Source organism: Cnephaeus nilssonii (assembly GCF_951640355.1).
Source record: "Cnephaeus nilssonii genome assembly, chromosome: 6".
NCBI lineage: Eukaryota > Metazoa > Chordata > Mammalia > Chiroptera > Vespertilionidae > Cnephaeus > Cnephaeus nilssonii.
In genome coordinates, this window is record NC_137077.1 from 94,709,137 (window position 1) to 94,730,615 (window position 21,479).

The following is a 21,479-nucleotide window of genomic DNA, read 5'->3' on the forward strand; positions in this document are numbered from 1 at the left end:
AAGAGATGGGGAGGGAGATAAAAACGTCAATGATGAGGGAGAATCATTGATAGGCTGCCTACTGCACACCCCCTACTGCAGATTGAGCCTGCAAACCAGGAGTCAACTAACCGTGACCTCCTGGTTCTTGGAAGCTCAACCACTGAGCAACACTGGCTGAGCACATTGTTGAAATTTTTTGGATTCCACGTATTAACTCTGGACTTGGCCTCTCATCATTTCTGTCACTATGATTTTAATCTAGGTCATCTGGATTAATGCAAAACTCTCAAGTGGTCTTCCTGATTTTTAGTTTTATGTTTTTATGACCTAATATCTATATAGCAATCTAGACCCCTCTAAAAAGTAAATCAATCATGTCATTCGGGACTACCTAAAATTTCACAAGTTTCCCACCTGTGAGACTGATACACTCAAAATCTATCCCAAACATATCATATTATGTCTTTTTACTGCAAAGACTGGAAAGCTGAAAACTGCGACATTGTTTTATGTATCACTAAGAAAGAAAACATGCTGCAAATTTGACTGTCACACCACAGAGGTTATAAGACATAACCCAATTAAAGAAATGTTAAAATTAAAAAGAAAGTGAAAATTGGAATCCATGAAACACATTTTTCTTTCCATTTGGTAATCGAAAATTGCTGGTATGTATTTACTCATACAATGGCAAAAAATTGAGGAAACTATTATTTCTGTCTTTAATGATAATTCTTAACTTTCACCATTATATATATTTCCTCTGGGGTTTTGGTGGGTACCTTTATCAGGTTAAAAATGTTCCCTGTATGAAATTAACTAGAGGCCTGGAGCATGAATTTGTGTACCAGTGGGGTCCCTCAGCCTAGCCTGTGGGATCGGGCTGAAACTGGCTCTCTGACATCCCCAGAGGGGTCCCAGATTGCGAGAGGGTGCAGGCCAGACTGAGGGACCCCTCCAGTGCACGATAGGGGCCGGGGAGGAACGTGGGAGGTTGGCCAGCTAGGGAGGGATTGCAGGGGTGCTCCAGGGCATATCTGGCCCGTCTCGCTCAGTCCCGATCGGCCGGACCCCAGCAGCAAGCTAACCTACCAATCAGAGCTTCTGCCCCCTGGTGGTCAGTGCACGTCATAGCGAGCAGTTGACCGGCCTTAGCATATCATTAGCATATTATGCTTTGACTGGTTGAATGGCCAACCAGTTGACCAGACACTTAGCATATTAGGCTCTTATTATATAGGATTGTTTCTTAAGAATGAATTTTACTGAATGCTTTTTCTGCATATTTTGAGATAGTCATATGATTATTTCCTTTAATCTGTTAATGTGGCAACTTACATATATACTAGAAGCCCGGTGCACGAAATTCGTGCAGTCGGGGGGTGTCCCTCAGCCCAGCCTGCACCCTCTCCAGTCTGGGACCCCACAGGGATTGGGCCTAAACCGGCAATCGGACATCCCTCTCACAATCTGGGACTGCTGGTTCACAACTGCTCGCCTGCCTGCCAGCCTAATCACCCGCTAACCACTCCCCTGCCAGCCTGATTGATGCATAACTGCTCCCCTCCTGGCCCGATTGCCCCCAACTGCCCTCCCCTGCTGGCCCGGTAACCCCCATCTGCCCTCCCCTGCTGGCCCAGTCGCCCCCAACTGCCCTCCCCTGCTGGCCTGGTTGCCCCAACTGCCCTCCCCTGCCAGCCCAGTTACCCCCAACTGCCCTCCCCTGCAGGCCTAGTCCCCCCCAACTGCCCTCCCCTGGAAGCCTAGTCCCCCCCAACTGCCCTCCTCAGCTGGCCTGATTGCCCACAACTACCCTCCCCTGCTGGCCATCTTGTGGTGGCCATCTTTAACCACATGGGGGCAGCCATCTTGTGTGATGGCATGATGGTCAATTTGCATATTCTTTATTATATAGGAAAGTATTACTTTGTTTTGTTTTGTTTTGTTCAAAAATCATTGCAAATTTAGTCTGGACTTACGCTATGCTCACAAGTTTGTTCTATGGAAACGCCACACAGTTCTTCTGTAAGTCATGCTTTCCTTACTATTTTTTCTATATATATTTACTAGAAGCCTGGTGCACAAAATTTGTGCACGGGTGCAGTCCCTAGTCCTGGCCGGCAATCGTAGTGCAAGCGCCTTGTGTGGAAGGGCAGCTGACCTCTGGGCCCTGGGCAAGCATCTGGGCCCCTGGACTCTGCATGACTCCCTCCACCTGAGTCACGGCGCCTGAGTTCCCACGCAGAGATGCGGTGAGCGCGGCCAGATGCCGCAGGCCAGGGCGCAGCGTGGGCCTCTGGGCCACCCAGTGGTGCTGCACGGAAGCTGAGCGGGCAGTGCGCTCTCTCCTGGCCGACCTGGCAGACCAGCTCCTGCGTGAACCCACGGGGAGCCCAACCAGCCCCTGCGGTCCCAGTGGCTGCGGCCTGGCTCACCCGGAAGAGGCCGCGCCGCACAGGTGTGGGGCGGGCTTCTCGTGGGCGCCTGTCACCTCAGCACAGCCTGGTGTCCCTGGGGACGGTAGCAGAGGGAGTGAGAGCAAGCTTGGCGGACATCCCGCATTCTCTCTGCACCTCTGTCCCGGTCAACCCTGCCCCCAGGTAGCTGGCAAGAGGTCGCAGTGCATCGTTGATGCCCGCCATGATCTGTGCTGCCCCCTGGTGGTCAGCGCACGTCATAGTGAATGGTTGAACTCCCGGTCAAACCATCACCTGAGGGGACAATTTGCATATTAGGCTTTTATTATACAGGATTATTATTAATAATATTACAGATATCTCCCATTTTCCCCATCTTTACCCACCTCCTCCCATTTCCTACACACCCCCTCATCAGGTCTTCACTACCCTATTGCCCATGTCCATGGGTTATGCACATAAGTATATACATTCTTTATTTTATCTCTTCTCATCTCCCCATCCCCAAATTGCGGTATTTCAGTCTGTTCCATGCCTCCATGCTTTGGGTCTTATTTTATTGGTGAATTCTTTTTGTTCATTAGATTCCACAAATAAGTGACATCATGTGATATTTGTCTTTCTCAGATTGGCTTATTTCACTTAGCATAATATTTTCCAGATCCATCCATGCTGTCCCAAAGGGTAAGAGATCCCTCTTTTTTACAGCTGCATAGTATTCCATTGTGTAAATGTCCCACAGCTTTTTTATCCATTCATCTACTGATGAACACTTGGGCTGTTTCCAAATCTTAGCTATTTGAAATAACGCTGTTATGAACATAGGGGTGCATATATTCTTTCTGATTAGTGTTTTGGGATTTTTAGGATATATTCCCAGAAGTGGGATCACTGGGTCAAACGGAAGTTCCATTTTTAATTTTTTGAGGAAATTCCATACTGTTTTCCATAGTGACTGCACCAGTCTACATTCCCACCAGCAGTAAACTAGGGTTCCCTTTTCTCCACATCCTCACCAGCACTCGTTTTGTTGATAGCAATCCTGACAGGTGTGAGGTGATATCTTGTTGTTTTAATTTGCATTTTTCTGATGATTAGTGACTTTCAGCATTTCTCATATGTCTCTTGGCCATTTTATGTCCTCTTTGGAGAAATGTCTAGGTCGTCTGCCCATTTTTTAATTGGATTGTTTGTCTTCCTTTTGTTAAGTTGTATGCGTACTTTATATATTTTGGATGTTAACCCCTTATCAGATGTATCATTGGCAAATATGTTCTCCCATACAGTGGATTCCATTTTCATTTTGATGGTGGTTTCTTTTGCTGTGCAGAAGCTTTTTATTTTGATGTAGTCCCATTTGTTTATTTTCTCCTTAGTTTCCTTTGCCCGAGGAGATGTATCGGCAAAAATTCTGCTTGTGAGATGTCTGAGATTTTACTGCCTGTGTTTTCTTCTAAGATTTTTATGGGTTCGTGCCTTACATTTAAGTCATTTATCCATCTTGAGTTTATTCTTGTATATGGTAGAAGTTGGTGATGTAGGTTCATCTTTTTGCATGTGTCTGTCCAGTTTCCCCAACACCATTTGTTGCAGAGACTGTCTTTACTACATTGTATGTTCTTGCCTCCTTTGTCAAATATTAATTGACTGTAGTGGTGTGTGTCAATTTCTGGGGTCTCTGTTCTGATCCATTGATCTATATGCCTGTACTTTTGCCAGTACCAGGCTGTTTGGGTTATAATGGCTTTATAGTATAGTTTGTTATCCGGTATTGTGATCCCTCCAACTTCTTTCTTCTTTCTCTGCAACTTTTGTGGTTCATATAAATTTTTGAGTATTCTAGTTCTGTGATGTATGCCCTTGGTATGTAAATAGGGATTGCATTGAATCTATAGATTGCTTTGGGTAGTGTAGACATTTTAATGATGTTAATTCTTCTAATCCATGAACATGGTATACATTTCTATTTGCTTGTATCTTCCTCTATTTCTTTTTTCAATGTCCTCTAGTTTTTCAACTACAGGTTTTTTACCTCCTTGGTTAAGTTTATTACTAGGTATCTTATTTTGTTGTTGTTGCAATGGTAAATGAGATTGCTTTTTTAGTTTCTCTTTCTGAGAATTCATTGGTGGTAGATAAAACTGCCCTGGTTTCTGGGTATTGATTTTGTATCCTGCTACATTGCCAAATTCATTTAAGTCTAGTAGTTTCTTGATGTAGTCTTTAGGTTTTTCTAGGAACAATATCAGTCATCTGGAAATAATGACAGTTTTACTTCCTCCTTTCCAATTTGTATGCCTTTTATCTCTTCTTATCTGATTGCTGTGGCTAGGACTTCCAGTACTATGTTGAATAAGAGTGGTGAAAGCAGACATCCTTGTGTTGTTTCTGATCTTAAGAAAAATGCTTTTAATTTTTGCTTATTGAGTATGATATTGGCTGTAGGTTTGTCTTATATGACCTTTATTATGTTGAGATACAATTTCTCTATTCCCACTTTGCTGAGAGTTTTTATCACAAAAGAGTGCTGGATTTTGTGGAATGCTTGTTCTGCATCCATTGATATGATCATGTGATTTTTATCTTTCAATTTGTTTATGTGATATATCACATTTATTGATTTGAGAATATTGTACCAGCCTTGCATCCCTGGAATAAATTCCACCTGATCCTGGTTTATGATCTTTATAATATATTGCTGGATCCGATTTGTTAATATTTTGTTGAGGATTTTAGCATCTGTGTTCATCAGGGATATTTTCCTGTAATGTTCTTTCTTTTTAGTATCTTTATCTGGTTTTGGAATTAGGATAATGCTGGCTTTATAAAAAGAGCTTGGAAATGTTTCTTCCTCTTGAATTTTTTTGAATAGTGTGAGGAGAATAGGTGTTAGTTCTTCCTTGGACATTTTGTAAAATTCTCTTGTAAATCCATCTGGTCCAGGGCTTATGTTTGCTGAAAGTTTTTAAGTTATTGCTTCAATTTTATCATTTGTTGTTAGCCTATTTAGGTTTTCTGATTCTTCCTGATTGAGTTTTAAGATTGTATGTTTCTAGGAATTTGTTCATTTCACACAGGTTGTCCAGTTTGTTGGCATATAGTTGTTCATAGTATTTGCTTACAATCCTTTTTCTGTGGTGTCTGTTGTTATATCACTTCTTTCATTTTTTAATTTTATTTATATGGATCCTCTTTGTTTCTTGATGAGTCTGGCTAGGTGTTTCATCCATCTTGTTTATCTTTTCAAAGAACCAGCTCTTAGATTTATTAATCTTTTGTACTGATTTTTTAGTCTCTGTGTCATTTATTTCTCCTCTGATCTTTATTATTTCCTCCCTTTTACTTCCTCTGGGCTTTTCTTACTGTTCTTTAATGCATATAGTTGTAGGGTTAGATAGTTTATTAGTGCTTTTTCTTGTTTCTTGAGTTAGGGCTGTAATGCTATGAACTTCCCTCTCAGGAATGCTTTCATCGTGATTTGGGTGGTTGGATTTTCATTTGTTTTCAGGAGTTTTTTAATTTCTTGCTTGATCTCATTGGTAAACCCTTCATTGTTTAATAACATGTTATTTAGCCTCTATGTATTTGAGTGTTTTTGAGGTTTTTTTTTTTTTGTAGTTGATTTCTAATTTCATGCCATTGTGATTGGAGAAGATTCTTGGTATTATATCAGTCTTCTTGAATGTGTATAGACTTGTTTTGTGCCCTAACATGTGGTCTGTCTTTGAGACTGTCCCATGTGCGCTTGAGAAGAATGTATATTCTGTTGCTTTGGGGTGAAATGTTCTGTAAATATTAGTTAGATCCATCTGATCTATTGTGTCGTTTAAGGCCTCTGTTTCCTTGTTAAATTTTTTGTCTGAAAGATCTATCCATTGATGTCAGTGGGATGTTAAAGTACCTGCTATCACTATATTGCTATCAATCTCTACCTTAAAGTACATCAAGAGGTTTTTTTATGTACTTGAGTGCTCCTATATTGGGTGCATATATATTTATAAGGGTTATACATATATATATATATATATTTTTTTTTAAATCATTCCCTTTAGTATTATGCAGTGGCCTTCTTTGTCTTTTGTTATGGCCTTTATTTTGAAGTTTATTTTGTCTGATGTGGGTATTGCTATCCCAGCTTTTTTTCCTTTCCATTTGCATGGAATATATTTTTCCATGCCTTCACTCTCAATCTGTCTATATCTATGTTCTGAGGTGGGTCTCTTGTAGACAGCATATATATGATTCATGTTTCTTATCCATTCATTCACCCCATGTCCTTTGCAGCATTTAATCAACTTACATTTAAGGTTATTATTGATACATATTTATTTATTGCCATTTTAATTTTCTCTATGCCTATTATCCTCTCTTCTTTTCTTCTTCTTCTTAAAGCAGTCCCTTTAACATTTCTTGCATTGCTGATTTGGTGGTAATGTACTCCTTTAACCTTTTTTTTTTTTTTAAGAAAGCTTTTTATTTCACCTTCAATTTTAAATGATAGCCTTGCTGGATACAGTAGTCTTCGATTAAGACCTTGGTTTTTATTACTTTCAATACTTCATGAGACTTACTTCTGGCCTGAAGTGTTTCTATTGAGAAATCTGCTAACATCCTAATGGGAGCTCCTTTGTAGGTAATTTTCTGTCTTTCTCTTGCTGCTTTTAAGATTCTTTCTTTGCCTTTAACATTTGCCATTTTAATTATGATGTGTCTAGGTGTGGGTCTCTTTGGGTTTATCTTGATTGGGACTCTCTGTGCCTCCTGAACTTGTGTGACATTTCCTTCACTAGTTTGGGGAAGTTTTCTGTCATTTCTTTAAACAGGTTCTTTGTTCTTTGCTCACCCTCTTCCCCTTCTGGTATTCCTATAATGAGGATGTTATTACATTTCATGGTGTCCCAGAGCTCCCTTAGGCTATCTTCCTGCTTTTTAATTTTTTTTCTATTTGCTGCTCTAATTGGATATTTATTTCTACCTTGTCTTCCAAATTGCTGCTTTAATCCTCTGCTTCATCCAGTCTACTTTTCCAGTGTGTTCTTGATGTCAGATATATCATTCTTCATTTCTGTCTGGTTCTTGTTCATGGCCTCTATTTTCTTTTTCATGCTGTTATAATTTGCACTAAGTTCCTTAATCATCTTTATAACCATTGCTTTGAACTCTATGTCTGATAGGTTGCTTGCCTCCATTACATTTAATTCTTTTTCTGGAGATTCCTTCTTTTCCCTCATTTGGGGGTTGTTTCTTTGTCTCCCCATTTTAGTTGTCTCTTTGTATTTGCTTCTATGTATTAGATAGAACTGTTATGCTTCCCATTCTTTGTGGGAGGGACTTAGGTAGAAGGCTCCAGTGTGCAGTCTCTTTGTTCACCTGAGCTGGGTGCTCTAGGAATGCCCCTTGTGTGCATTATTTGGGCTCTCCTGTTGTAATTGGGACTTGATTGTTGATGTACCCTCCAGCTTGCTGCCAGAAAGGTTCAACTCCATTGTCAGCGTGCCAGCCATTATACAGATGCTGACAGAACAGAATAAGACACAACAGGGCCAAACCAAAGCACCACAAAAATCAAGCTACTCAATGCAACAACAACAGGAATGACTATGAAGGAAAAAAAAAAAAGATCAAAGCAAAAAATAAATAAATAAAAAGAATACTAAAAGATACATGACCAAAGACTTAGAGGGGATATAAAAAAGAAGACAAAACAATAGCTATATGGAAGCAAGGAGGAAACTTAAAGAACTAGTATAGGAGGAAAAAAGTAGTTAACAGAAAACAAACAAAATAATAATAATGAATTTAAAATGTTGAAATAACCTGGCTAGTGTCGCTCACTAGTTGAATGTCGACCTGTGAACCAAGAGGTTATCAGTTCAATTCCCAGTCAGGGCACATGCCCGGATTGTGGGCTTGATTCCCTAGTGGGGGTCATGCAGGAGGCAGCCAATCGATGTTTCTCTCTCATTGATGATACTGTCTATCTGTCCCTCTCCCTCCTCTTTCTCTAAAATAAATAAAACATTTTTAACCCTTTGCACTCGCTTTTTTCTCGATTCCTTTATTCTACTCGGGATTTAATTTTTTAAATACCCCAGATTTTACAAAGCGCGGTAGTAGAATAAAAAACTGGAATTTCTTTTCATACAAACTTATTTATTTAATGTAAGAAAAGCCCAAATAAAGGAAGAGGGATGGAGGGAGGGAAGGGATGGGCTACCGATGCTAACCGTGTTGAGTCACACTCGACATCAGAGTGCAAAAGGTTAAATAGCAAAAGCAGTAATAAGTGGCTATATTAAGATATAGATAGGAAAAGTAATACAGATAAAATGAGAAAAAAGCAAAAAAGCAAACAAAATAAGAAAAATTAATAATAAGTCTAGACTAAAGTAGAATAGAATCAAAGGAAAGAGAAATTAGAGATATGCAAGAAAAAAAGAGAAAAAAGGAAAATACACACACACACACACACACACACACACACACACACACTCACACACTCCAAAACCTTTAGGTCTGCCATTTGTGGAGCTCTCTGGATTTTGCTCTGATGTTGAATCTGGTCCCTTGGTGTGTCTATCCTGGGCCTCCTGGGAGCTTCTCTAGTGCAAGTTAATGTGAGTCACTGTCCCTTGCTGGCCCTGGGCAACCCGATTGAGGTCTGAGAGATTGAAGCTCCTGGTTATCCAAAGGTCAGGGACTCTAGACCAGAGGCTGGGTCTGTATTGAGGTTCACACCTTGATTGTCCCTGTTTTGAGCTATTCTCCCTTCCCCCACAGAGCTGGTCCTACAGGTGTCAGCTGCAGGTGCTTGGGTCCCACTGGCGTTCACTTAGCTGTGTGGTCCGGGCTGTGTCTGCAGTGGGTGCATCCGGGGTCTGGATTGTGTCCTTGGGGAGCATGTGCAGGGTTCTAGGCGGGGTGCCTGTGGTTCAGGCCCGGGCCACGTCTAGTCTGAGTGGTGGTGAGGCTGGGTGCCTCGCTGCTGCTGCTCCCTGCAGCCTCCTCTTAGGAGGACCTTGTAAACCCTTCAAGATGACGTGGTTTCTGAGCCAGAGCTGTGCTCACCAGGGGAGCGCCCATGGCGGTAGCAGTGCTCTTTGGCCATGAGAGCCTGAGCCGCTCACCCTGAGACTTCTGTGTGATCAGACTGTCCCTCACACAGTCACACCTGTCCACACACTCGCCCTTCACTCCCTCAGTCACTTACACTCTCTCACTCCAGTCCTGCCAGCTGCCATGTTAGAATCTTATTTTGTTTTTAATGTTGAACCATCTTGCATTAATGGGATTAGCATGCTTGATCTTGATTTTTTTTTTTCTTTTCAGTCACTATTGGATTCCCTTTGCTAATATTTTATTCCATCTATAGTCACAGGTGAGATTGGTTAATAATCTGTTTGTGTACTGTCTTGGTTCTGTTTGGTTATGATTGTATTAACTTCAGAAAATGATTTTAATCTGTATAATAGTTTGTATAATATAGTAATTATTCTTGAAAGGTTGGTAAAGCTCATCTATACAACTCTGATTCAGGTGTATTGAAGTGGGGATGGATGATTTTTTACTACCATTTAATTTTCTTTAGTGGTTATTGAACTATTCAGATGTTCTGCAATGCCCTAAATTAAATAAGCATTTAGAAATAAAATACAAGTTACTCTAATTGATCCTAGAAGAGGTAGAAAAAGTAAGTAGACCAATAACTATAGAAGAAATAAAGACATTTGTTGCAAGGCTACCTCTGAAAAATGTAACATATGCAAATGGTTTCACTGTTGCTTCAATCCTCAAGTAACAAATAATCCTACATTATATAAACTGTTCTAGAGTAGTTAGTGCAAACTAGTGTTTCTTTAATAGCTTTGTAGTAAGAAAGAATTACATTGACACAAACCTGATAAAGATAATGCATATAATCCTGGACCAGTGTCACATATAAATATGTATGCATATATCTTAAACAAGATGTTAGCAAATAGATCCAGTTGAACATTAAAAGAATACTATGCTATAAGTAACTGAAGCTCATTTCAAGCATGTGAGGAGGATTCAATATCTGGCAATGTGTTAACAGAATTTACCATATCAGTAGTGGTAAGAGAATAACACTATGATTATGTCAGTAGTTGTAACTGTAAAACTTCTGCAAAATTCAATTTCAGTATTTGACAGAATTTAATTTTCATTTCTGATTGAAATTCTTAATAAAATTAAGGAAAGAAGGAAACTTCCAAGCATGGAAAGTATATATAATTATGTACCCACATAATGGCGTTTTGTTTAATGATGGACCACATGTGTTGGTGGTCCCATCCTATATAATAAAGAACTAATATGCAAATGGTCATCGCGCCCTTGTGCTGGGGCTAGGGGACCTGAGGCCATGCCCTCCGCCCCGGCACTGGGGCTGAGCGACCTGAAGCTGGGCCGGGGGACCTGAGGCTACGCCCCCCCCTCCCCCCGCCCAGAGGGGCTTGACGGGGGACCTGAAGCTGTGCCCCCTCCACTCTGCGGGGCTTGACAAGGGTGGGGTCGGCCAGGTCTGGGTCTCGCTCGATTTCGAGGCACACACGGTGGGCAGGGACTTGACTCTAGGTTCCGCGGTGTGCCCCAGATTCTGACTGGAGAGAGATTGTCATATACATTTTACTAATTTTCTTTTATCTCTAACACTTGTATTATAGAGAAAGGGCAAATAGCAATATTAAAATACCTTCTCTAATTAATTCTCTTTTAATATGCACAAATTTCATGCACTGGGCCACTAGTCCTATCTAATAAAAGAGTAATATGCAAATTAACCGTCACTCCACGACAAAAATGGTGGCACCCATAGCCACAAGATGGCGGCGCCCAGTCTACTCAGCCCCGCCGGAGTCCCCCAGTCTCAGGGAGGGCTGCCACTGAGAGCCAGCAGAGTAAGCAGCCTGGCAGAATGCTGCCCAGAGGCCCTCCTGACCCCTTATAAAAAACAAAAACAAATTCACTCCCCATGGCACAATCCGCTCCCAGCCGTGGAAGCCTGGGCTGGGGTCTCAGCTTGGGAGGGGCGCGCACCCCCACGGCGCGATCCCCGCCCATCGGCGGCAGCCTGCGGTCTCAACCACTGAGTCACACCAGCCAGGCAGATATGGAGGAATCTTAAATGTTTCTTTTTTTTTTTAATATATTTTATTGATTTTTTTTTTTTTTTTTTTTTTTTTACAGAGAGGAAGGGAAAGGGATAGAGAGCTAGAAACATCTATGAGAGAGAAATATTGATCAGCTGCCTCCTGCACACTCCCCACTGGGTATGTGCCCCCAACCAAGGTACATGGCCTTGACCGGAATCGAACCTGGGACCCTTGAGTCTGCAGGCCGACGCTCCATCCACTGAGCCAAACCAGTTAGGGCTGTCCAATATGTTAAAGAAAAAACCCTATCTAATAAAGAAGGAATATGCAGGGGAGGGCATTTGGGGGTGACCGGGTTGTCAGGGGAGGGCAGTTGGGGACGATCAGGCCGGCAAGGGAGCAGTTAGGCGTCGATCAGGCTGGCAGGGGAGTAGTTAGGGGGCAATCAGGCAGGCAGGCGTGCAGTTGGGAGCCAGCAGTCCCAGATTGTGAAAGGGATGTCCGACTGCCTGTTTAGGCCCAATCGGACATCCCCTAAGGGGTCCCAGATTGGAGAGGGTGCAGGTTGGGCTGAGGGGCACCCCCCCACCCCCGTGCACGAATTTCATGCAACGAGCCTCTAGTAAGATTATAATGGAGATGAAAAACAGGACCCTTTACAGGTGTGCCAATTTTTATCTTTTATAGTATATTTTGACTGTACCTTTTTTTATGTTTAGATATTTAGGTACATAAATTCTTACCATTATGTTATAACTAAGGGCCCAGTGCACAAATTCGTGCACCTTGAAAGGAACTGTGGGCCATGAGGCTGTAGTAGGCAGAGAGGCAGGTCTCAGCCCATCCTCTGCGTCCCTGCCCGGCCCCTCCATGGCCCCTGATTCCGTCTGCCACCACTGCTCCCACATGCTGACGGCACCAGCCCCACTCGCCCCCGCTGACCGCGCGGAGCTATTTGGGCCAGCACCACCAGTGGGTGCGAGTGGCAGCTGCTGCCCCAATCGCCACTCAGGAGCACAGGGAGGTGGAGAAGCCCTCAGGGGCCATCAGGGCCTGCAGCTGCTGCTCGCACCCATTGATGATGCGGAGTGATCAGGACCGGCACCAGGCACTGGCAGCGAGTGCTAGCGACGGCTGTGGGTGCGAGCAGGGCCAGCACAGACAGTGGGTGCGAGGGGGTCTGGCGCCGGCAGCAGGTGTGAGCACCCGGTAGGACTGCGGCACGCAGGAGCAAAGAATTTTCAGTAACCACCAGCAGCTCGCCTGATGACAGCGGCCAGCGCCTCCCCTTGGTCTGGCGCCCCCGCTCACCTGCTCCATCATCCCATCACAGCTAACGTCCACCATGTTCCGCACACATCCCCTGGTTGTCAGCACACGTCATAGCGACTGATTGTTCGGTTATTCCGCCATCCGGTCTATTTGCGTATTAGCCTTTTATTATGTAGGATTGCCTACAGTATTCAGCAGAGTAATATGCTGTCTAGGTGTGTAGTCTAAGAGCAGTAGACAATACCGCATATAGTAGGCTGTACCAACCACGTTTGTGTAAGAGCATTTTATGATGTTCACACAATGGCAAAATTGCCTGGTGATGCATTTCTCAGAACATATCCTTGTTAAGCAGTACATGACTGTGTACAGCTATTATCATTTTAACCTTCCCATCACTCCTGTTATTTAACAATGTTCTGGAACTCTTTTGTTCCAAATATAACCTAAATAACTGTGATAGGGGAGGTTACGTAAAATAGGATAAGTGCAGTGGTTACTATGCATTTATTATTTGTTTACTGTTGAAGGAACAAATATAGGAATCAAAAGGGCCTTTATAAAAGATGTATAATAAATGTAAATAATATAGATTTAGAGAAAGCTGGAATTATGTCCCCCAAAATATTTATAATGACCTAGCCCTATAAGATGAGATTTCAGGTAAATTTCACTTTCTTTATACTTTTCTATATTTTCATTTTTGACAAGAATATATATTTTTATTTAATTTTTGAAAAATAGTTGCTAATGATAAACTTTTTAAATCTGTAAAAGACATAAATGACTAAAAGCTAGAAAATGATCAAGAGCAACTGGGATCATCTTATCAGGTGGTATAGAAAAGTCATTATGGGCACATTGTCCAATCATGCATAGGTATCCTCTCCTCCAGGAGGTTTTTTTAAAGAATCACTGCAATAGTGAATCACTGTTAAAAGATTATAATTTTATCTGCCTTTATAATTATCATTATAAAATTTTATGACTGTTTATATACCAGGCATTATATTAAGCCTTTCATGTGCATTTGTCACATATAATCTTAGCAACAATACTAAGTTGTCATTTCTATCCATCTATACTAATAATAGAGAAATAGAGGCGCCCATGGGTCCGGGACGGAGTGGTGGACAGTCCGAGCCTTCTGGGCGGAGGCATGCCTGCTTCGCGGCGGCAGCAGCAATGCCCGGGCCACGCGGGCCTCAGCCACCCTTGCTGGTCCAGGCGTCCCGGGCAGGGAATGGGAGCAGGACAGCGGCGGGGAGGCTGGGGAAGCGGGGGGCGGTGAACACCTGGCCGGGGCTGAGCCCTGGGCTGGATGTTAGCATCCCCCCCCCCCCCCGCCCCCGAACAGAAGCTTTAAGAAGGGAGGGAGGGAGGGAAGAGCTTTATAAAGAGTCAGTAGAGAGCAGAGTTAAAGAAGGAAAGAGGATGTGTGAGTGAACTGTAGGAGCTATAATGAAAATCAAGTACAGTTGTGTACTGGGGACAGATTTTTAAAGTAGGAGTCAGAAAAGAAAAAAGGTAAATGATAGTGAATAATTAGGCAGGTAGATATTAAAACAGTGGAAGTAAGTAGAGAAGAATGTATGGGAAAGGTAGGATGAGAGAGAAAGAGGGAGGGAAGAAAAGTTTTAAAGGGGAGCCGGTAGAGCTTAAAAGGAGAATGGGAAGAAGGAAGAAATGGGGAAGGGAGCAAGGCAGGTCCGAGGGAGGAAGTGAAGAAAAAAATTAAGGTGGGAAGGAAGGAAAAGGGGAGGTAGGGCAGGGGTAAAGATAAAGGAAAGAAGGAATGTGGGGGGGCGGGTAGGAGAAAGTTGGGAAGAAGGATGATGGAACAGAAGTAGGAAATAAGGAGGAAAGAAAAGTTTATAAATGATGAGTCAGTAGGAAAAAGTGTTAAATAAAGGAGAGAAAAATTGTGTGAGAGGGAGAAGCCAATAAGGAAGTCAAATACAATTATGTGTGAAGGGGATAAGATTTAAAAAAACGTTAATAGGGGCAACCAGGCCGGCAGGGGAGGGCAGTTAGCGGGATCAGGCAGGCAGGCAGAGTGGTCAGGGCAGGCAGGCAGGTGAGCGGTTAGGAGCCAGAGGTCTCGGATTGTGAGAGGGATGTCCAATGCAGGATCGGGCCTAAACTGGCAGTTGGACATCCCCCGAGGGCTCCTGGATTGGAGAGGGTGTAGGTCAGGCTGAGGGTCCCCCCCCCCCCCCCCGCACGAATTTTGTGCACCGGGCCTGTAGTATTTTATAAATGAGGAAATGAAGGTGAAGGATCCACAAGTAACAGCTGATGATATTCCTGATTATTTTTCAGCCTCTTTATTAGCTCTTACCTATTGTAATCTTCTGAAGATGTCTGTTATATTTCTCAAATGCTTTAGGGAAGAGAAAATTTGAGAACTGTTGGTCTAAAGTCTATGTCTGTTTAAATATAGGGAAAAAAAAGTTATAGTATTGGAAAAAGTATATTTTATTTCAAAAGACTGAAACATTTTATATCAGCAAAATGAAAATACAACAAAGAACTTATGGTTGTGTTCAGTTTGGCAATTGTACAAAAAGAAATAGAAATATGTATTTATGTACCTTGACATTTTTCCATCAATTTATGACACATTTTTAAAAATAAAGAATGTGCAAAATTTATGGAATTGCTTTTTTAGAAAAATTGAGTGTATGCTAGAAGACAAAGATATACATAGTAAGTATTCATAAATGCACAATCCTACATTAATGTCTCAGAACACAGTAAAATGAACTAGAAATAAAAGCAGAATTATATTTTCTTAACTGTTTGACAGCATCAATTGAAAATTAGCCATTTAAGATACAGAGTTTGAAACTACAAAATACTCGAGTTAAATGTATACATTCATGGCAAATTGCTAGACACATCCCAATGTTAGAATTCTTTGCAATCATACAAGTAGGCAAAAAGATATAGCTTTAAACCAATTGTTTGAAAAGCAAATTTAAAAAAACAACAGAAAATCTGGATTAGAAAAGGAAATAATAACAGATCTATATAAGTTAAGACAGTGGTCGGCAAACTCATTCGTCAACAGAGCCAAATATCAACAGTACAACGATTGAAATTTCTTTTGAGAGCCAAATTTTTTAAACTTAAACTTATTCTAATGCCACTTCTTCAAAATAGACTCTCCCAGGCCGTGGTATTTTGTGGAAGAGCCACACTCAAGGGGCCAAAGAGCCACATGTGGCTCGCGAGCCGCAGTTTGCCGACCACGGAGTTAAGAAAAACACCAAGACTAACTAAAAGTTATACCACAAGTGATATAAGCAATAAATTCATTCAATATACATATGTATAGACATACATTGTGTTTATAAACATATTTTAACAAGTTCAATTTTATTAGCAAAGTAATGCAATAATATTGAGGAGGTGCCATTTCCTCTTTTTTTTTAATCCTCATCTGAGGATATTTTTTTTCCTATTGCTTTTTAGAGAATAGAAGGGAGAAAAGGTGAGAGAGAGAGAAATCAATGTGAGAGAGACACATCAACTGGTTGCCATGAGCCCGACCCGGAACCCAGGTACATGCCCTTGATCAGGAATCGAACCCATGACCCTTCTTTGTGCTGGTCAATGCTGAAACAACTGAGCAACACCGGTCAGCGCACTATTTCCTATTACTAAGTGATAGTAATCAATTTTGCACTGGCAGTGTAATGCAGGAGTTAAGAGGATGGACTCCGCCTGCATTTGAACCCTGGTTTTGCTATGATGAACCAGTATGAAGTAGTTAATGTGGAATAACTCAGTTCAGCTGAGGTCTTTCTATCTTTGGTCATCTTATCTATAAATTGGAATAATACCTCATGAAGAGTTACTGTAAGGATGAAATTAATTAATCTATGTAGTGGACCTGGTACATAACTAGCATTCATGTTGCTGTTGTCAAATTGTCACTTCCATGCTTAAAAGTTTTTATTGAAATTTCATTTTCAAGAGAGAAAGAACATTTTATATGCAAAGTAGATCTGCATTATCTGGGTCCCACCTTAGTAACCACATTTCCTGCCAGTGTACCCCGTGCACATCAGATTCTGCCTACAAATGACTTCTTGAATAAACCAAGCTGTTTCCCACTTCATTCAGAGCCTTCTTGTTTTCCTTTCAGTCTGAAAAGTTTTTCTCAACTCACCCACTTACATAAGTTATCCTTTCCTCTGGGTACTTCCTTCTTACCCTTCAGGTCTTAGCTCCAGTATCTCCTCAGAAAGGGCGTCCCTCACCATTCTCCAAAGTAGTACCCCCACTTTTCCTTTCCTTACCACCAGATACAAAGCAGGGTCTCCATTATTCTCTCTAATGGAATACTTTTTTCTTTTATAGCATTTATTATACTTTATAACATTTTATGTATTTGCTTACCTTTTCTAATATCTGGCTTTTCTGTGTGACAGGGATCATGTCTATTTTGTTAACCACTATCTCATATGCCAAGGATAGTACATGATATGCTCTCAGTATGTTGAATGAATGAACGCCAGCTGCTGTGACATAAATTACAACCTGGAAAGTAAGAATTATCAACAACTTAAAACTATTCATTCCTAATGATTCATCAATCCTACCTTTAGTAAATTATTTTTTTGTTTGTTTTTAATCCTCACCCGAGGATGTGTTTTTGTTATTGAATTTTAGAGAGAGAAGAAGGGAGAGAGAGAACACTGATCAGTTGCCTTCCTTATTCACCCTGACCGGGAATCGAATCCACAACCTAGGTATGTGCTCTGATCAGGAATCAAACCCGCAACCTTTTGGTATGCAGGATGATGCTCCAACCAACTTAGCCACCTGGTCAGGGCTTTTTAGTAAGGAGATTTTAAAGGAGATTATAAAGAATTGAAAAAGCCATCTTAGCATTATCCTATCTAATAATAGACAAATATGCAAATTGACCATACCTCTGACACACCCACAAGCCACGCCCACAAACCACGCCCACCATCCAATCAGAGTGAGTATGCAAATTAACCCAAACAAAGATGGCTACAGCCACAGAGAGCAAGGTTTCCTAGGTAACAGAGGAAGCCAAGCTTTCTGCCTGCCCTGGCCAGGCCTAAGCCTCCACTCAAGCTACAAAGTTTCAATTATAGAAGGTAAACAAATTCAAACAAATGGCGGCAAAATGGAGCTTGAGAGAGCAGGCCAGGGTTGCCGCTGGCAACAGGGGAAGCAAAGCTTTCCGAACACCCTGGCCGGGCCCACCCGCTTAAGGCAACAAAGTTTCAATTATAACCCCAACACAAATGGCTGCGGGCCTCGGAGGGAGCCCCAGGCTTGGCTCTGCTCCAGGCTACAAAGTTTCAATTGTAGAAGGAAAATAAATTCCAGATACCAGGGCCTCCGCTTGCATTGCCAGGGGGCGTGGCCGGACTGCAAACCACCACAGGCCCCTTGCTCAGGCCGCCCCACGCCCCAAGGAAACCCCACCCTGATCAGGGACACCCTTCAGGGCAAACCAGCTGGCCCCCACCCCTGTACCAGGCCTCTATCCTATCTAATAAAAGAGTACTATGCAGATTGATCATCACTGCAACACACAATATAGCTGCCCCCATGTGGTCAAAGATCCTGTCCCCATGTGGACACAAGATGGCCAGCAGGAGAGGGCAGTTGGGAGGCACCCGGCCTGCAAGGGAGGGCAGTTGAGAAGGACCAGGCCTGCAAGGGAGGGCAGTTGGAGATGATCAACCCTGCAGGAGAGGGCAGTTAGGGGTAACCAGGCCAGCAGAGGAGGAAAGTTGGGGGCAAACAGGCTGGCAGCAGAGTGGTTAGGGGGTGATCAGGCTGGCAGGCAGAAGTGGTTAGGGGCAATCAGGAAGGCAGGCAGGCAAGCAGTTGGGAGCCAGCAGTCCTGGATAGTGAGAGGGATGTCCGACTGCCCGTTTAGGCCCGATCCCTGGGATCGGGCCTAAACGGGCAGTCGGACATCCCTTGAGGGGTCCCAGATTGGAGAGGGTACAGGCTGGGCTGAGGGACAACCCCCCTCCGTGCACGAATTTCGTGCACCGGGCCTCTAGTTGATAATAATGATAAATTGAAAAAAATTGTATGCCTAACAACTAGAAAATAATTAAGCAAATTATGACACATAGAAAAATTATTGTGTAGTCACATAAAATTGTAGCAAGTTAAAATAATGTTATCATGTTAAGAAAAGGGCAGATACAAAATAGTAGAAATGAGAAACTGTAAAAAGATACATATCAACAAAAGAAAGTATACCAAAAAATTGTGGTTAAAGTTATATTGAATTGTATTAATAATATTGAAAAATATTAACTTTCCTATAAGACCATTTATTATATTATAAAAGGAAAAGTGTGTTATGTTTTTTAAAGTATCAAAAGTATTAATAAAAATTGCATGAAAGTTTAATTTTGAACAAATCTTGGATAAAAGCACTAACTTGGTTACTTAGGGATTGCTGTCTTTTTTTCATAGACAGATCATCAAGAATCAACTTTTCCTATTGATTCAAAATCTCCAATTTTGCCTCAATACATTAGTGAACATATGAGGACCCCATTTTCATCCTTAGAATAGAGTTGTTGCAGTTAACAGATGAGACACCGTTCTCTACTTCTACACCTATATCAGATACCTCTGAGTGATGATGGCAGTGGCCTGATCAGCCCAATTTCTGTTCTTTCTCAAGAAAAGAATTCCCTGTAGTACTTACTTTTTTAAAATCAGAGTTGGCTTCTTAAAAAAAACAATTTGTTATTCCTGCTGTATGCTAAGTATGTAAAATTCTGGAGAATAGAAAGCCTCTATAAGAATGGTTGTGTGTGTAGTACAAAAACCTTGCTTTAAGAAATATCAATGAATTTCTGTTTGTTTTGAGCATAACAACAGAAAGCAAGAAATGCCATGAGACTACATAGCAAGGACATGTTTTTTTAATTATAAGCATGGGGTTTTTTTTTGAGGGGGGATAAAACAATAAGATAAGGAATAGCATAGTTTCAAACAAATATACTTCAAAAATTTGATACGTTTCATTGTTCAACAGGCAATAAACGGTGTTCTATAATCATTTCTGTGCCTTGTATAGCTATACTTAAAAATGTTGCCATGATGTTATAACACTTTTAAGTCATGTTGGACCTCTGATCTTCATAGCAACAAATATAGTTTGATGGAGTAAATGCCTCATCAAATATCACCAGCAAAGGTTCTACATGTTCTTTCAAGGTGATTATGTTTGGTAGCATATGAAAGATCACAGACCATTTACCATAATTACAGTTATTACTCATTGTTTCATATATTATCACCAACGAATTGAAAGTTTGGGCTGTAAAGTTAAAAAAACTGCTACCAAATTCTCCTACTGATAGATAAGAAAAAAAGAAATTTACTTTTTGGGAGAATAGAATATTATTTCAATGTGTCTTTAAGTACTAAAACAAAAATTGTCCATCAAGTCTTTTGAAGCTTTCCTTAATACTGATTAAGCAATGAAACAAATGCTGATAAGAGTATTCATTATTCATGATCTTTAGGGTTTTTTTCCCTTTTTCTAGTGAGATTTCCATTAGGTTACATGTACAAAAGAAATTTAGTGTTGACTTGTCTGCTAATCTGAATATCATGCCCAGGAGCATATGGAATGCTACCATGGAAAAGAACAGGACTGGGGGCGGGGGTGGAGTGGGGCGGACCCATTGTTTGTTAAACAGTGTTATTAAAACAAGACTTAAAAACATTCTCTTTATGACTATAAAGTATGTCCACACTAATTTAAATTCACTTAAAGGCAGAGGTACTTTTTTTTTTTTTAAGAACTTAAAGTTTTACTTTTCAATTACAGTTTGCATTCAATATTATTTTGTAGTAGTTCCAGTTGTACAGCATAGTGGTTAGGCAATCATATACTTTACAAAGTGTTTCCCCCTATATTTAAAGTACTCACCTGGCCCATACATAGTTATTATAATACTAGAGGCCCAGTGCACGAATTCGTGCACGGGTGGGGTCCGGCCGGCCCGGCCCCAATCGGCGGATCGGGGCCAGGCCTGTCGGGAGGAGGAGATAGTGGGAGGTTGGCCAGCTGGCCTGCCCCTATTGGGGCCAATCAGGGCCTGGCTGGCTAGGGGGAGGGGCTGCGGGCGATTGGCCAGTGGGCCCCGCCCCCAATTGGGGTAGGGGGTGATTGGGGAGGGGCTGTGGGCATTGGGCCAGCTGGCGGATTGGGGCCAGGCCTATTGGGAGGAGGGGCCGTGGGAGGTTGGCTGGCCGGCCCTGCCCTTGATAGGAGTGGGGGGGCAATCAGGTGTGGAGCTGGCTGGGGGGAGGGCTGCAAGCCGATTGGGGTGGTGGAGGCCCATCAGGGTTGGGCCCACAGGCAGTTGGCTGGTGGGCCCTGCCCCTGATCAGGGTCGGGGAGCCGATCTGGGGTGGGGCTTGGTGGCGGGGAGGGGCTGCGGGAGGTTGGCCGGCCGGCCCCACCCACTAATTCAGCCAGTTCGCTGAAGAGTTTAAGATCAAGATGGCCGCCACTGGTTGTTAAGGTCCTTACGGCGTTCCGGTCGCTGGCTTTTTATATATACAGATTACTGACTAAATTCCCTAGGTTGTACTTTATATCCCCATGAGTGTTTTGTAATTACCAATTACTTCTTAGTTCCTTCACCACTTTCACCCA

General features: G+C 42.1%; 1 protein-coding gene across 5 annotated transcripts in view; it reads left to right on the forward strand.

The window, feature by feature from the left end:
• Positions 1-21,479, forward strand: part of CDK8 (cyclin dependent kinase 8) — a 161,803-nt gene that overhangs the window by 104,668 nt on the left and 35,656 nt on the right. The window contains exon 1 of one of the 5 annotated variants that reach the window (XM_079773474.1): positions 9,759-9,777. The exons of the other annotated variants lie outside the window; for them this stretch is intronic. The gene's annotated coding sequence lies outside the window, so the exon portion shown is untranslated. Of the gene's footprint in view, positions 1-9,758; positions 9,778-21,479 lie in introns of those variants that run through there. 5 annotated transcript variants of the gene reach the window in all.